Raw genomic sequence first — 17,993 nt, 5'->3', positions numbered from 1 at the left:
AGAGTACAGGATTAGAGAAGCAGTAGGTTGTACACATAAAATCTAAGAAACAGGTGCTGGTCCCTCATTTCATTTTACAAGAAAAGAATGGACAATGGTAAAAACATTATTTCATATATTTTCTCAGTAGAGTTATGTAGAAAGAGAAAGGTTCTACACTATTTTCTCTTTATGTGCTGCTTGGAAGAACATTTGCTAACTTTACTGGGAACATCTTATGGTTGTCATCGACAAACCCCTCTAATTTTTCCTAACTCCCTTAGTATTTCTTGTCCGTAGATATTGTTTGTCAGACTACTTTCCTCTCATGCTTTAATTGTCTTTTGTATTTACTCCTATGAGGAAATTTTTTAAACAAGGAAGTCTATTTATATTTCAAACACAACTTGCTGTAAGATTTGTTCTCTTTCTCAACTTTGTGGGTGGCAGAATACAGGTAGGATAGCATCTATAAGCAAATGTAATTCTTCATATTATCTTATTAATTCATGGTGATAGGCCGTGAGTCAGGAAACCTGGATTTTTATTTCTGGCTCTGCCCGTTACTGACTTGCTTTTTCTCTTTTTTAAAAGTCATTGGCAATAATAATTTTTGGTCTATACATCTCACTAGTCTATACAACTCATATGTAAAACATGGGATATTGAGTACAAAAGAAAGAACTTTATAAGTTGTAATAAGATACTAATAAAAAATCTTACATGCAGTATTGCTTTCTGGAATTATATTATTTATTGATCACTTATTCATTCAAGTGAATTCAGCACCTAGAATGTGCTGGGCATTGTACTACATGATGTGGATGCAATGATAAATAATATAAATTCTTGTCTTATGACAACATACACATCATCAGGATTTGCTAAACCATCAGCTTATAATTATTATTTTCCTCATCTAATTTTGTGAGTGCCCCTAAATTTTAATAGTTTCCTAATTGTTCAAGTCCATTTGCTTATTTTGTTGGCGAGGGGAGAGTTGAGGTTGCTTAATTTAAATAATGGGTCAATATCCAGTTAATGTCTTGATTTCTGTGACTTGTCCATACTCTACCTCATTGCTAATAATGATACCAACTTTATTATTTTTTGAGTACCGCTCCTTTTTCTCTTTAGTATCTTAGCTTGTCCCTTTTGTGTTTTGGACATACTCTTTAATTTTCTTTGATTGACTTTGATACCTTTGGCTCAGACTGTCTTGTTATTGACTTTATTTTCTCCCTATCACAAATGACGTATTTCATCTGTCTTTAGTTTCTGTTTTCTGTGGAGAATTTTAGTTTCCACTCAATACCTAATGATTCCTTCAGGAAACAATTACATATATATATATATTTTTTTTTTATTGTCAAGGTATATGAATAAACACTGGTTGAATGTTTTTGGAGCTGAGTGAGAGTCCATGTAATCTGCCATCATTTCTCTGTGTGTATGTGTGTTTGTGCATGCAGCTTACACCCTCAATTTACCAAAATGATCTTGTGATAGATGTTTCCTAAAAGTCATGCAGCACATATAAATTAAATACATCCATCATGGCTTTCTTTTATTTGAAGACAGTCCTTGAAGATACTTATAAGAATTTCCATGAATAATTTGAAAATTGGTGCTTTAGGAAATGTACTCTTTTAAGAATCATCTAGAATTGTTTCCTCCTCTGTTCTCAAGAGATCATTGGCTTTGACACGGTCTTCCATTAGAATTGGGACAATTACTCTCAGTTTGCTAAATATATTTGTGAGGAAATTACCACATTTATTGATTTAATACAAACTTAAACTTGTAAGACTGACAGTGAAGGAAAAAGAAGCTCTTCATGGGAGGAACAACTGGATACTACTAGCATTATGTCTTGTATTATTCAGGAATATTTTGGTTGCAAATGACACAAACCCAAGTGGAACTAAATTAAGCAAAAGGATGACTTATTGAAAAGATCCTGATATAATTCTGAGAATCATTGGAATTGAAGAACAATCAAGGTTTGGAAGGCAGGAATTTGCGAAGGTTCCTCAGGGGTTTTATTAGTTAGGAAATCAGTTTAGCTGTTTCAATAGCATGGCTTAAAGAAGACAGATTGATTTATCTCTTATGTAAAAGCATGAGTGAGTAGACAGTCTAGGGGGAGGAGGTCATCTGATCTGTGTTATCCAAAGTCCCGGGTTCTTTCTATCTGATTGTTCCACCATACCTAAGCATGTTATATTTTCTGCATGATTTATTCTGGATCACTTCCTGTCAGGTCTAAGCTCCAGCCACTGGGACTGAGAAAAAATGGGGGAGCAAGCTGTTTCCTTATAAAAACATGACACAGAAGTTGCTGATGTCACTTCTGCTCACATGTCTTTGTCTGAACTTGGTCATGTTGCCGCAAGAGAGGCTGGGAAATATAGTCCCCAGCTGGTAAGCCATGTGCCCCACTAAAACTTGAGGGCACTATTACCAAAAGGAAGAATGGGAGAAAGGATAGCAGGAACAAATTGCAGTCTTCCCCACAGGACTAACCCTTGAACAAGGTCAAGATTTTATCTATGACACTTATCTCTCCTTGTCTCTAACAATGGGCTTCATTCTGTTCTACTACAGGATACAGAGCAGGAGATATGGTTATCAATGGCTCTGTGTTTACACTTCCTCAGCATCAAGATCAGTATCATCTCCAACAAGTAGACTCAATTCTTTTTGGCCCTGGTACATTGCCCTAGGAGGCTGTGGCTAAAGAGGAGGGTAGAGTTCTAGGTAAGGATAACATTCATTTATTAACACATATTTATTAAGCACCCGTGTGCCAGGCAATATTATAGACCAGGGATAAATATGACCTTCTGTCTGCTTTTATAAAAGAACGTTTATTGGAATGTAGTCACATCCATTTGTTTGCAGATTGTCTGTGGCTGCTTTTGTGCTACAATAGCAGAGTTGAGTAGTTATGACAGAAATAGTAAGTTCTTGAAGTCTAAAATATTTACTATGTGGCCCTTAATGGAAAAAGTGTGTCAACCCACTGTTTAAGCGTTGGGGATACAGTGGTGATCAAGGCATGCAAAATCTCCATCCTTTTGGAGCAAATATGCATAGGATTTGCCCTCTGAGATGGTTTTCTGAGTGGTTCCTACCTCTTACCAGGGTGTCTGACAGAGCAAATAATCTGTCTGTTCACTATCTGCATGGACTTTCAGATCTCTTTGGGATAGCCCTATATGACATGGTTTGTCTATACAAGGAGGGTTATACCATTACAACCCTAGTTCAGCGTCCTTATGAACTTATAGTAGAGATTTCGCAGACATCAAAATGACCTTTGTACCTTAGGTTATGTCTTGTACTTGGCTGTTGGTCCTTCTTGGGCCATGGATATTTCAAGCTGTCATTTTGTTGTGTTATTTGCATTGCTATCTTCTTGCTTCTGACCATTTTCCATATGGCTTGTTTCATTTTCTTGCTCTGTATTATCATGGCATTTGGATTATTTTGAAAATGGTTGTGTTACCTGTGGCTGAAATAGTGATATTCTTTTTTGTTTTTTTCTCATTTAAATATCTCCATCCTCTCCAGTTTGCTCTTCATTTTTTCTTAAAATTTTATAGAGGTTAATCCAGAATGTAGAAGTTCCTTCAGTTAGATTGAGGTTACTCATTACAGGTCTCACTCAATCTGCAAAGTAATGCAGTACATTAGTTTAACACTCATACATCCTCCACTGCTGGACGACATCCCGCCAGCGTCTGTTTATAAGTATCAAGGTTAGAGCGTTCCTGTAACACCGCCATTGGGAGTTCAGCACTTGTCTGCCTAGAAATATGCTGCCGTCAGTATGTGGATAATTAATATAAGGGGAAGTAATGAAGTAGGGGGTAAAGGTACAAGAGCCTTATGGCAGGAGAAATTTACGATGGGAGAACTTTATAATGAGTACAAAGTGTACATTAGTAAATTTATCAAAGGGTCAAAATTGAAAATCTATTGAGTATGGTGTGTGCTCATTGACTTCATCTTCAGTCCAATCAGGACTGAGAGGCTTACTGTGGCCTCATTTAGTTTACTAGTCATCAGCTTTTTCTTCTTGACTTTGCACTTGTCTCCCTCTCTCCCTCCCTCCTTCCTTTCCTCACTCCCTTCCTTCCTCCGTCTCTTTCTTTTTCCCTTCCTTCTTTCCTTCCTTCTTTCCTTTTTGCCCACCTGCCTGCCTTCCTCCCTCCTTTTTACTGTACCTCCTCCCCTTCTCCCTCCCTTCCTTTCTTCCACAAAGCATTATGCAGTGTTACTTAAGTGATAGGTTCTGAGCAAGATATTGGGAATATATTTCTGAACAACAGAGACATAGTGCTTATCCTTGCTTATCCTCATGCAGCTTATGGTCTCAAATGGGAGAAAAACAAGAAAAAAGGAGGGGACTTTGGGAGCACATGCCAGGAACTAATAGATCTTTTTCCTAGTGAAAATGCATTAGTAATTCTGTAATAACTTTTTTATTAGTATGAATTTCATCAGTTCTTTTTTTTTAATGTAAATGCCAATGAACTTTCTAAATGACTAGGTAAGTATTCAGTAGCATCCAAGAACTGTAAAATGATAAGTAGATGATATAATCATGGCCTAGTATCATTAGATTGGTGCTTTGACACTACTAATTAAAAACAGTGTCTTCTTTTAAGACAACACTGGCTAGCTTTATGTATTGTGTGTAGTAAACTTGAATTTCTTTAAAAAAATTCTATAACTCACAATTTTTATTAGGTTACCCTCAGATTCTGGGGTTTTTTGGCGTACACATTTGAGGGATGTTCCTCATACTCCCTCCCATCAGGATCACTAGAGAGGTGGGAGGTTGCTGACTATCAGAGTGTGGATGGGTTTCCAGAATTTGTTGTTACCTCTGATTACTTATACCTAAGCAGGGGTGATGATGGTTAATAATAATAACAGCAATAGTGATAGTGATAAATAGCTAACATTCCCATAGTACTAAGTTACAAGTGTTTTACACATACTAACTCATTAACCCTCACAGCAACTCTATCATTAGCTCCATTACATAGATGAGGTATTGAGGCCCACAGCAAGAAAGTGACTGAACTGGGAGATTCAAACCCAGGCTCTGGTGTACACATTTGTAAACACTATGTTCTGTACTCTTTCACAGCTGTATAACACGGAACAGTGGTCTGGTGTTGAGAGAAGAGGACAGTTTTTGAAATTAAATGACCTGAGTTTTAATACCGATTCTATCAACATGGCTTTTGCCTTTGTTTACATGACAAAATTGAGGGATTGAGTTATACTGATATTCCATAAAATATGACCCTAGACATGTTCTATAAAAAAGGACTTAATAGTTAAATAAGCTTAAGAAATACTGCAATTGATCTCTTGGAAAGCTGCAGTGTTCCAAAAAGTCTTGCAGTAAAGATGCCTATTTAACTTTGTTTGACTGAGTTCTTCCTAAACTTTTGACCAAGGGAGAGCTTGGAGTTTAGGAACTCCTAAACTTTTGGAGAAGAATGGAAGGGAAAACATATTTTAACACACCAGAGAACTAGTGGTTTATGAAATTATTTTCAGAAACTCTGAACCATGTAATCTTTAATGTCTCCTTCAAATTCAAAATTCCTATAATTGTAAATATCAATCATATATCTATATGTGTTTGCCAATTTTGCCTATTTGTATTGCCCTCCACTGTTGACACCAAACTGAGAGTTTGTTTGACATACCTACGTAATATGTAATACTGTCAGAGGAAAGTATACTTTATATTCTTTGTAAACAAACACAGCCCAGTAGTATCAAATTTACAGTTTGAGGCTCTTCCAACTGGTTTTCTGGCATGTATAACTTATGTTCCCTATCAAGCTGAAGTAGAACCTGCCTTACCCATAGCTTATTAGAAGGTTTAATGATAATAATTTTCTGTTGAAGTTAACTGAATTATAGTTTTACTTGCAAATGTGAGTACATTGTAACAGCCCTGAAGTCTTGGTGTTAGTAATGGAAAGTATTGTTTACAATGTTTGTTTCACCATTCAAGGAGTTTTCTGCAATGATCTGCCTCTAGCACAACAGTTTTCTTACTTTTTCCCTAGCTCTTTCAGGAGTAGTTAGTTTAGAGCTTTATTCTTAAATTCTGCTGATACTGACATGTGTGAACTTACTGTGTGTGTGTGTATTTGTGAAAGCACATACAGGGAGGACTTTGCTGATTTTGTTTGTACAGCCACAGTTCAAGACCATAAATGGTACACAGCTTTGCTTTTAGAGCAAGCACATTGAAGCCACTTATAATACAGGTATTGAGAGACTGAGAACCTTTTCCAATTTCTTCCCACCATCAAGAAATAAGAAATTGGAATTGGTAGAGGAGTTCTTTTTAGGATGGTGAAATTGAACTTACATAACTTATTATCCCCAAGTTTTACCCACAGTCAAGAAGTAAGAAATTAGCCTTGTTAGGTAAAAAGATGTCTTCCTGTGGAATTGAACAAATGGGCAATTTGACAAAGTGCCACTGTAATATGATGGGTTACCTAAGGCTTTCAGAAATGAGACACTCTGTAGTACGAATGAACTCTATTAGAAAAAAAAAGAATGGAAGAAGAAATATCTTGTGCAGAAATACTGAACTGGGTCTTTTTCTCATACAAGAATTTTTAATGGTTCTAGTAAGGTCTGAAAAGAGACTTAATGGGATAAGCTGGCCTCTTTTATGGAATTCTCAGCTGGCACATTCTTCTAACTTTTAGTAAAAAAAAATGTAACTGCTAGTGACTTAAATTGAAATTCTTGACAGACATTTCACCAAATGTCTTCTCCCTCTTTGTTGAAGACAAAGTACAGATCTTTAGCTGACCCAGAGGCTCCTTTACTTTCAGAAAGTGCTTCTCATTCATTGTAGGACTGCCTTGGTGGTGATTATGACCCTGGCTCTATGAGGGTCGGTATATTAAATTGGATGAGAAAGATTAGTCATTTATTATCGTAATCTGAAAGTGGGAAGGAGCAGAAACGCCCCATAAAAAACTTTCAAGGGAATTCTTTGGCATGGTGGTGCAAATAATCAGAACTCCATTTTCCAGCTCCATCTCTTTCTAGTTGTGTCATCTCAAGACAATTACTTCACTTCTCTTAGCTTCAGTTTTCTTATCTATAAAATACAGATTGTGAAAATGCCCCTCACTCTGGCAGGGATGTCAGGATCAAAAGAGGCAGCATATATGAAGTACTTGGCATATTACTGTCACCCAGAAATGTTAGGTGCGATTGTCAGTGGCTACAGAGATTCAAATGGTTTTCATCAAGTTTGTTAATTGAGGGAAGTATATCCAGTTGGTTCATCAGCAGAATCTTTGTAAGCCCTTGGAAAAAAATACCACATTGTTTCCTCAAAGATAAAGCCAATACAATTGTTGAAATTGCAGCAGCAGGAATTTTCTTCATGGTTATAATGTTATACTGCACCTAGGTTTTTAAATATATCTTTTAGTTTCAGCTTATTGTGGTTTAAGAACATCAGAAAGAGGAATAAGAACCAGCATGAGGTTGATGGTTGAGTGGCAACTGTAATTTTCCGTATAACAGAATCTTTGCTAATATAAAAGCTACCTTCTGGTTGTGCAAAAGTTTAATGAAATATAGGCACAAAGTGGTGTTTTCTATCCAACAAAGAATAAGAGCAGTCACGGAATTTAGCATGTTGAGTTATTCTTTCCAAAATCAACCACCTAAGGACCAAAGAATATGATTTAAAACAAAATTTCTATGCATTCTTTTTTGAGTGAACACAACAGCTTGTGTAGCTAAACTGGGTAGCTGCAGTGTAATTTGGTAATGTTTCTATTTGTTGAAGAAATGCCGAATATTTGCAGGAATGGCAAGAAGCAAAACACAGCTCTCATTTGTATGCAACGTAGTCATAACATAAAATTATGAGCTCAGAGATATGATTTCTGAAAAGATTGAATTAACATTGTGAATATTAGAGCCCCCTCATTTGCATAAATCTGGGGAATGCCATAGCATGACAAAGCTAGCAATTTACTTGGCAGTAGTGAAGAGTGAAGTTGTACAGCACTCCACAGTTCTGACTCCCTGGTTGAAGTAAGAAGTGGGAGTTCACTCTTTGTAGAGGGCCTGGGAATCAGTATAGTTCAGATACCACTCCCAACTCAAAGCTCACCTGAAATAAAAAGAGGTAACTTTAGAAATGCTGCTTGAAATATGATGAGTAACTTCTGACATGTAGCTACCTGTTGTGAAAATTCCTCTTGGAGAGAAGAGTATAATTATGTACTCAACACAAACCCTTGTAGTCTTTTTAACTAACTACAGTTACCCACAGGTGACCTCTGATTCCTTGAGTTTTCAAGAATGAAGCCTGGAGGGAATCAAAGCTTTTAGTAGGAAACCAGGAACCTGCTGACATGTTCCTGGGGTCATGTGATCATTTTATATCCAGAGTCTTAACTGGAAAAAAATCACTTGTGTTCACAGAACCAGCAAGCTGATGTCTCTTCTTAGATCGCTGATACGTTATAGTTAGGACTGAGACTTTTCCTGTGTTATAGCCTTTTGTTTCTTAACTAATGCATATTAACTCCTAAGTTAATAGAGGAATGTAAGGTGGGTATGGAATGTAAAAGATGAAATAGTTACAATGTTACGTTGTGAAGATGGAGGGAAAAGGAAGTGGATACAACATAAGTAAAAGTACGTATAGGTATTCTCTGCATTTAAGAGATCAGCTCTGTGGGACCGGGATGTATTGTATGTAAGAAATATGATATATCCCAATATATGGCAGGGAGAGTTTGATTTAGGATGGTGATGTCTGAAAAGCTGTTAAGAGGTTGATCCAAGAGGGAAAGAGGGCCTTTGGAATGAAAAACATTGAGTTTGAGAGTCTGTTTCCTGCCTGCTGAGATGGGGGTGCCTGTTTTCACCTTAGGCAATTGACGTTGGAACTCTAGGGTTCTGTTCTACACTGAGCCTTCTCATATAATGTGGATTATGTTTTCTCCATGGATTCTATTACCCAGAGACCTGGGCCAACCTGAGCAATATTCATAAAAACAAAAGTTAAAAATCGAAGTTAACAATTAAGGTGGATAAAAATTTCTTTTCCTCTCACCAAAACAGCCCACCCCCCCGCTTTTAGTAAAAGACACAACTTACAAGGATTCTGAAAACCATACAGTGGAGGTGGAAATGCCTAATTTGTTCACTATAGACCAGGTGAGATTGATTCTGAAGCCCTGAATAACTCACAGTCTCACATCTTATGGAGCATGAAATTTATAACTAAGACAATAAGTGCTGAAAAAAACCCAGAATGCTACAGAAGAAAAGAGGATAAGGTAGTTAATTTTTAGCTGTAGGAAGGACAACAGGGAAAACTCCACAGAGAAGAGGACATTAGAGCTGGACAATTAAGAATGAATGTGATTCTGTTTGTTAGAAAAGAAGTGATAGACCTTCTAGGAGAGGATCAGATAAGTAGGGACAATATGTTTTGAGCATCCATGGTGTGTTCAGGGAGAATTAAGTAGGTCGATGTGACTAGAATAGAGTACATGAGTAGAAGGGGCTAGTGATATCTAGTTGGAAGGCAAGTTGGAGTTATATTGTAAAAGGTGCTTGTAAGTCAGTCATGCTCTTGGTTTTAGATTTCATTAAACACTCAAAGGGTTTTAAAGCAGGGCAGTGCTATGTTTAGTCTATGCAGAGTAAAGGAGACACCCATGATGGAGAAATCTGGAGAAAAAGGAATGGATTAAGAAGCTATTGCTGTAGCCGAGATAAGAGAATATAAAGGCATAGTGAAGTAGGAAGAGGAGATGGATTTGAAGAATATTTTATTAGGATTATCAGTTAGGCTTGGTAATTGGCTTAATGTGGAAAGTGAGTTAAAGAGATGAATTCAAAATGACCTTGAGGTTTCTATCTTGGGAGATTGGGTGGGTGGACATGTCATTAGTAAAGATAGGGAACATATGTGGAGGGAAACAGGGATTTAGGGGAGTATCAAATTCAGTTTTGGACATGATGAATTTTTGATGCTTATGGGATGGTTAGCTGAAAATGTTCAGTAGGCAATTTGGAGGTGAATTTAGAACCCAGAGGAAATCAGAAGTGGAGAAATAGATTTAGATGTCACTTAAATAATAGGCAGTTGAGACACTGAGAGGTAATGAAACCAACCAGAGAGAAGGTGTAGAGAGGAAACAGAAGTACATAAGGGAGGCACCCTGATGACCAGCTGACATTTGCTGGGTAGTCTAAGGAAGAGGGGCCAGGGAAGAAGATTTAAAAGAGGACAGAAAGGCAGTAAGAGAACCAGAATAAAGTAGTGTTTTGGAGAGTAATATAGAAAAAAGTTTCAAGAAACAGAGAGTAGTCAATAATGACAGATATTGCAAAGAAATCATATTGGATAAAAGCTTCTTTCTATTTTTTTCCAACAGTGATTAGCTACCTAGTGAGCCATGGATAGCTCATACTGTTCATGTCTATGAAATAGAAAAAGCGCTTGGGGAGCAAAGGTGACCTATGTGTACATTAGACCAATGAGCCCCTCCTTCCAGTTGAAGCCAGCACTTAGAGCTTGGCAAACAGTGCTTCTTTCACCTCCTTGCCCGAACAGTCTCATGTAGGGCACAGTTTGTGCAGAGCATGCTGCAAAACCATATGTGGCTCTGGCTAACCGGGGGCAGGGGCAGTAAATTAATAATTGTGGATCAGCACAGGGGTCTAGGAGAAGGAGATAAAGGAATTGAGGTGATGCTGAATATTTACTTAAAATGGTTGCCCTTGGTCCCAAGAAGGATAGGGAATGATGTGAAGAGAAGAAGCGACTGGCCAACTTGAGGAAATGAGTTAGGAAGTCAGTAGAGATCCTGATGAGACCAAAGAACAGAGTTTCTAAAGATTGGTAGGGGTGAAAGAATTGATTACAAAGTCAATGGGAATGGATTCTGGAGCAGAAGTAAGGGTTTGAAGTGAAGGATGTCATGAAATGATGGGGCCAAGGTGTTGGGTGGTTTTATCAGAATATATGTTGAAATCACTTGGGGTGACAGCAGGCAATTAAGTAGAAAAGACAGCTGTGATTCTTAAGGAATGGGAGGGAATGATGGGAGGTGGGGTTCAGTAAGTGATAATGAGGTTGGAAAGAGGGTAGTATAACTTGATGTCATAGAACTCAGCTGGTGGCTAAAACAGAAAAAGGGGAAAAAGCACTTTTTTCTGCATGACTAGTTCAGTTTATAACTTAACAACTCTTTGGGTAACTAAAAATTCTTACTCTGGCTGTTTTGTTTGGCTATGATGAGTAAAACACAGTAGAACAGAGAAAGGCAATAGTAGGGGAAACCATAGGTTTAAAAATTACATCCAGAAAAAGTGGGTGGTTTCGGGAGATATTAAAATTTTTATTACTATAAAAGAAGAATAACCAGTCCAAAGATACACACCTTTTAATAGTATTTCCTTAAGTGGCAAAACTGAGAGTGAGAATCCTGTGTATTTCACTTTGGAGGGTATTTCAGCTCTGCTAGACTTTTTCACCAAATTGTCCCAACTATAAGAAAACCTGAAATAATTCTGAAGTTTGTTGCTGGGAAGATTTGTTATTCTATCAATATTGTGTTCTAATTCATTGACTCAATGCTTAAGAACTTTGAATCCCAGTTTTCAGTTCCTCCTTGATTAAGATCTTTAATCTGGATCTTTATTTGGGAGAGATGAAAACCTTGAGCTTAACCTTGTCCTTCAAGAAGACACACACCTGAACAATGTATTGATATGAGAAGAAAAGAAGGAATACAAACATATTTTTACAATCAAATACTTTGTTCCTCTCTGCTTCTTAAGAGTCTTAAGAGTGAAAGTGCCAAAGAAAAAAACAACAACAGAAGACGTGTCAAAGACCTTAATTATTCCCTTATTTGTGTTCTCTAATACTCAGTGGCATAACTAGTAAAAATGATTCTGATAAAAAACTTGTGGTTCTCCATTATTGTATACAAATAATGTTCACAACAAAAAGAGTTCATCTCTTTTGTCGTTGCAGTGGAGGAAATGAAAACATTTGGCTAAGTAAGGTGTGGGCCATCGTTGGGTGGTCAAAAGCCAGCACTTTGGAGAGCAAGGGGCCAACTGGAGTTGGGGAGAGAGAGCTGGAAGAAAGCCTTTAAAGGAACACAGTCTCTTTCAAAGCTGAGCTGATCAGGAAGCATCCTAAGACCTACTCTGAACTGCATTGCTTTCGTTGTATTGGCTTTGACTTACTAATTAAAAATGGACTTAGAGGTAGCCTTTCTAAACTGCTTATATTTATTATAGAACTAGTTAACATAACGAAAGATTTTATGATACCTACTATCAAATCTAGTTGAGCCAAACCCTCCTGTTCATGCACACACTGCACACTTACATATACTTACATGTTTCTTGGGATTAAGACAGTTTAAGAGTAAGATACCACCTGTCTAACTGGGTGTTTTGCAGTCGTCCATTAGTTGCCCTGTAAGTATGGTTGCTTTGGCCATCACAATGAAGGAGATCTCATAAGAGACTCTAGTCAGAGTGAGGTTCAGCGCTTCTGTCAACAGACTTGAACTTCATTAGCATTTGGAGAGCGAAGAGACAGCCATAGAAGCTTAAGGTTCTTATTTTTGGTGAACCTTCATGTGTTGTTCCTAGATATGGTTAATGCATGTGCTGATTCTGCTACCACCATTCATCTGGTTGCTTATTTTCCACATATGCAAATTAGACAACCTGGGTCTTAGAGTTATAACACTCTCTCTCTTCTCCCTCCCCCTCATCTCCTCAATCACAAACCACAGCTCCTCAGGGGCAGGGAGGGGTGATCCTTTTCTGTGGCCAGACTGTGATGAGAGGAGGTTGCTTTCAGGTCTGACTCTTTGAGCCTCTAGGGAGAGACCCTGAGGGTCTAAAAACATACAAGGCATTTTCCAAGAGTTCTTCATCTCAGGTTCTGTTGCCTTTCCTGTACAGCTTGGAGACCTGGATGTATGTATGGTTGTTTTTGATATCAACCCATGCAGCACAATTATTATTTTCTAGGCTGAGAGAACCTTGAGAGCAGACATTGATTTATCTTCGTCCTTCACCATCTACGATAGTGCTTGGGACCAACAGGTGTTTAGTAATTTTGCCAAATTAAACTCCATACCCCATTCCTTGAGAAGATGGAGCTGAGGCAGAGATAATGATGATGATGATGAACTGTTGAGCGTTTGCTATGCTATAGGTGCTGTTCCAAGTGTATACATGCTGGCTTATTTGAGCAAAAATCCTATAAAGTAGGTTACTATTTCCTCCATTTTACAGATGGGGAACCTGAGGCTAATTAACCTGCCTAATGCCATTTATCTTATAAGTCATAGATCTGATCTGGCTCAGATGGTCTGGTTCCAAAGTCCAAGCCCCAAACTATATGCTAAATTGCCTCTCAAGAGTGAAAAGGCTGGGTGGAAAAAGTAGGTAAACAACTTAAGTGCTTAACACTCCCCCACCCCTACCCCAGCATGGATTATTTGTACCATCTCCCTTTCTTTCTCCTATATCTAATTTTTCTTTCTTCAGCATGTGACCTGGAGCAAGTCCATCCCACCTTAAATAGATAAACAAACAAACTTCTCTTAACCATACACCTTTCTATAGCTTCACAGTGCCTGCGAGAAAAACAAAACCTGTTGCTTCTGGGCAACCGATTTTCCTGAGCTGAGACCTGGAGAAATGTGTGTGATCAATCTTCATAAAGGGATACTGTGTGAGATAGCAGACATGGTTTCCAGGACACACCCACAGTGACTATATTGTAGGACTGTTCCTATAGCATCCCTTAATGTGGTTTGATATTATAAAGTATTGTTCATTAAAAGAAATGTTAAGGTGGAATAAAAACAATGTGTTCTGAATTTGTAACTCCCTACTGGTTGCTTGAACTGAATGCCTAGTTCTCTGTTACCTGTCTGGATCTATATTACTCTGAATGCCTGGAACATGTATTGTTTTACCAGTTGCTTGGCATTACCATATAAATGCTAATACAGGCCCTTAAGTTCCTGGTTTCAATTAAGCTTGAGGTCAGTTTGGGAGATTCTGTTGGGTGTAGCATCCTCCATGTAATAGAATCAAGAAGTGTCTTAAACAAATGTAACTCAGAAATAGCACTTTTCTTTTCTTTCTTTTTTTCTGTATTCTCCAAAATTAAAATAACACCTGAAATGTCCTCCCATAGGTTTACTCTCTGTCCAAAAATAATACCAAAGCTCACACATCTGTATGCACAAGGGAAGTGGGGATGGGGGAGGGGCGAGACTCATCAGAAGTCAGAGGCTTAAACAAGTAAAGGGATTTATTTTTCTTATTAATAAGAAGGGTTGAAATAACTGATGTAGCAGCTAATAAAGGAATATTTGAAGGCAAGAAAAACATGAAATTACTAGAGAAAGGCTCTGGTGATTCTATTTTTAATATTTTTTTCCCTTCTAGTGAAATATATAAAGAGCTGGCATGATTTGAATGTCCATCTGACTTCTCCTAGGCTCCTGATTCTATAAGTCTGGAAATTTATGATTTATTTTTAGTTTTCTCAAGTAGCGTAGACAAGTATCTAGGAGGAAACTCTTATGAACCCTGTCCAGAAAAGTTCACTAAACTCCATTTGCTTACTGACGTGAAGAGAGGAAAAATATAGCTTTTCCCTGTAATGATTTCCCCAGTTGAAAGATGAATTAAATAAGAAAAATTCTGAAATACCAAATGTGACAAACATGGCAGATTGGAGCAAGTCTAATGGATGCTTTCCCTGAACCTATGAAGAAACCTATATTAATAACTTATTTGGAATAATGTTGTATGGAAATGGAAAACTTCTTGTAGTTTGTTTAGTTAGAAGGCATAGAGGAAGGGGCAAAATGTCAACCAAAAACTGTTACATGTCAACTCAATGTCAATCAAGTGAAAACAGTTATCAATTAAGAGACAAGGTGATATATAGGGATAAACCCTGGATTTGGAATACTTAGGTTTTAGCCTTAATTCTACTACTGACTTTGTGAGATTGGGAAAGTCACTTAAGTTTCTAGGATTGAGTTTCTTCATTTGTAAAATAAATGGTATAAAAATAAAAGGTATTGCATTAGATGATTTCAAAGATTCCTTCCCAGTCTAGAATTTCATGTTTTTCATTGAAATGAAGATTATAACTTCTACTAGTTATTATAATTTATACTTCAATAATTCACTTTATTCTTCAGTAATCTGAAGTTTATACTTCCAATAGCAGTTTATACTTCAATAATTCAATCTGCAAAAATAAAAAAAATAAATTAGCTTAAAAAGGCAAAATTAGGTAAATTATTTGCAGTATAAATAAGCTTTAATAAATTGGAAACCAATTTTGTATTACCCAGCTAGAGACTCTGCCACCCATATGTTCATAAAAACACTGTGGTTGTTTTATTGTTCTTTGGCAGTGCCAATCATAGTTAGCACTAATTAATGAAATTCCAGGGTGCTGTTTGCCAGGAGGTTCATGCAATGGGTGAAGAAAACTACAACGGCAAAGTTTCCATCATTTATATTGCTGTGACAATATTGGCTCAAGTTTTAGAAACAGTAATTCCAGCTCCCAGTCCCTGTGAGAACAAATGTAGATTGATTTATGTTCTGAGCCTCTCTAGCATATTGTCAACACTGAGATGGCTGCCAGAGCTCATCATACAAGGTGCTGACATTTTCTGGGAATCTGCTTGCCTTTACACATATTTTCTCTTGCACACATTGCTGTGTTTTTTCTTTCTTTGTTTTAAGGACTAAGGCATGGATTATTGCTATTAAATGCAGTCTATTATTAAGCTAGTTTATGCCAATACAAATGTTTTAGGGTCAAGTCATGCTCAGAAAAGACCATAAACTTTCTTTAACCCATATTGGTATTACCATCAACAACGTTTAAACTTAGTGGTTTTCCTTAGAATCGTGCATCCTATTTAGTAAACTCCTCCCCTCCTTCTTCCCCCTGGCTTTATTTCCCACCTATGTTCTTCAATTACTGAACCTCTCTATTCAGGTTCATTTCTCCGACTCCAGCCCTCATTGTCACTGCTGCAAAGTCTAGGTCTTTTTGGCTCTGTAGTTGCTTTCTGGTTCCAGTTGTAGATACAGATACTCATACACTTATTTTTTTTAAAAAAATTTGTCTCTGGAGAAGAAAAAGACCCGAATATTTCAACTGATTGTTATAGTGAAAGATAAGCACATCACCTCAGTAGTGAAACATCTCTGTATGGATTCGATCAAATGAATTGAATAGGTCCCTCAGTTGTGCTGTGGGAAATCAAAGGCTATGTTGTAGATTTTTAGCACTTTTTTTTTTTTCTTGGAAATGTAAGATATTTAATTACTTTTTTAAACAAATCATTGAGATAAACTATGGACTCATCATGATCAGTTTTAGGTCCTGTGTTTCTGAATAGGAAAAATTTTTTTTTCATTTTTGAAAAATTGAGATATAACTGAGGTAAAGTATAATCTCAGACATACAGCTTGATAAATTTTTATAACCTCCCTCTTACCCTAATCAAAATATAGACTATTTTTCACTTCCTGGAAGGATCCCTCATCCCCTCTCTCAGTATGCAGGCCCATCTCCACCTCTGCAGAAGGGTAACAGAAATTATTATATGAATAGCGATTGAATGTTTAAAATTATTATCTATTTTTCCCTCCTATTTTTTTGTCATTGCAGAACTGCTCTATCTTTAAAAATCCTCTTTCAGATTTTTCCCCTGAAGGATAGGGTAGAAATTAGCCACTGAGTATTGTGAGTTTTGTTACTTAGTTCTTGCTGGATGTATTTCCAGGCTTGAATATTTCTTCCCGTACCTTATTAGATTATTAACAGAGAGGTAGAAGATTTTTACTTTTTTTTTTTTTTTTTAAAGATTCCTGAAAGATTGCCTAAATATATGAAAGGATAGCATAGTTTTCCATTTGCCAATCAATGGAGATTTTTCTCACCCATACATTTTTTATTTTTATTTTTTTATTGTTCAGTCTCTGGAGAGGGGACCCAACTCCACCAAATTTTCCTTTGTATCTTCATTTTGTTTGCAGTCAGCAACCTTTAAACTTTTAGGGTCCACTCAGACACAGAGGAATGGAGTGAAAGAGCTATATTGTGTTACATTAGTGAGCCTTCACAGAGATAATTCAAGCATCTCCCTGGGGTTCTACCAAAGAATGAGAATACAGTGATAGCAGGAGCAGTGGGGTTACAGAGACCAGAGCCAAGGCTTATTTGCTGCCGAATTCCAACTTCCCTCAGTCCTCAATGCAGAGCTGCTGGCTCCCCATATTAAACCTCAGGCAGATTCAGTTGTTCCATGTATCACCAATAACCTTGACAATATTAATGCTGAATGTTTGTATCATACTTTTATAGTTTATAAAATCCATCTTCCCATTTTATCTCATTATTTATACTGACAGCTTTGTATAGTAAGCGTTATAAGCCTGTTGTCCCTTTTTTTTTTTTTACTGTTATGAAACTGGAATTTAAAGAGATTAAGAGTCTTCCTTAAGTAGTTTGGTTCCTTACAATCTGGCTCCACAGTTAGAACCCTAGGGAATTTCTAAGTTTATTAATGACTCTGAAGCACATATTAGTTATATCCATATATTCAGAGAATAAGGAAGTCATGCAAAACGTGCACATGATCCTTCTATGGCTTGAAATTCTAATATAATACTAATAAAATGGGATTTAGTAGGACAGTCCCATCCTGGACAAGGTTCTCATCTGCTCATTTTTTATATCATTAGTTTGAATTACCTCAGTCTGTGGTTTCAGAAATAACTTTTCCATGTAGATATTTCTTGAACTTAGCTCTTTCAGCACCCCAGGCTAAGAGAATCTTTAAAAACATGAACTTGTCAAATTGGATGCTATTAGGATTTAAGAC

Source organism: Balaenoptera ricei, chromosome 5, assembly GCF_028023285.1.
Source record: "Balaenoptera ricei isolate mBalRic1 chromosome 5, mBalRic1.hap2, whole genome shotgun sequence".
NCBI lineage: Eukaryota > Metazoa > Chordata > Mammalia > Artiodactyla > Balaenopteridae > Balaenoptera > Balaenoptera ricei.
This window is presented reverse-complemented; position numbering follows the sequence as displayed.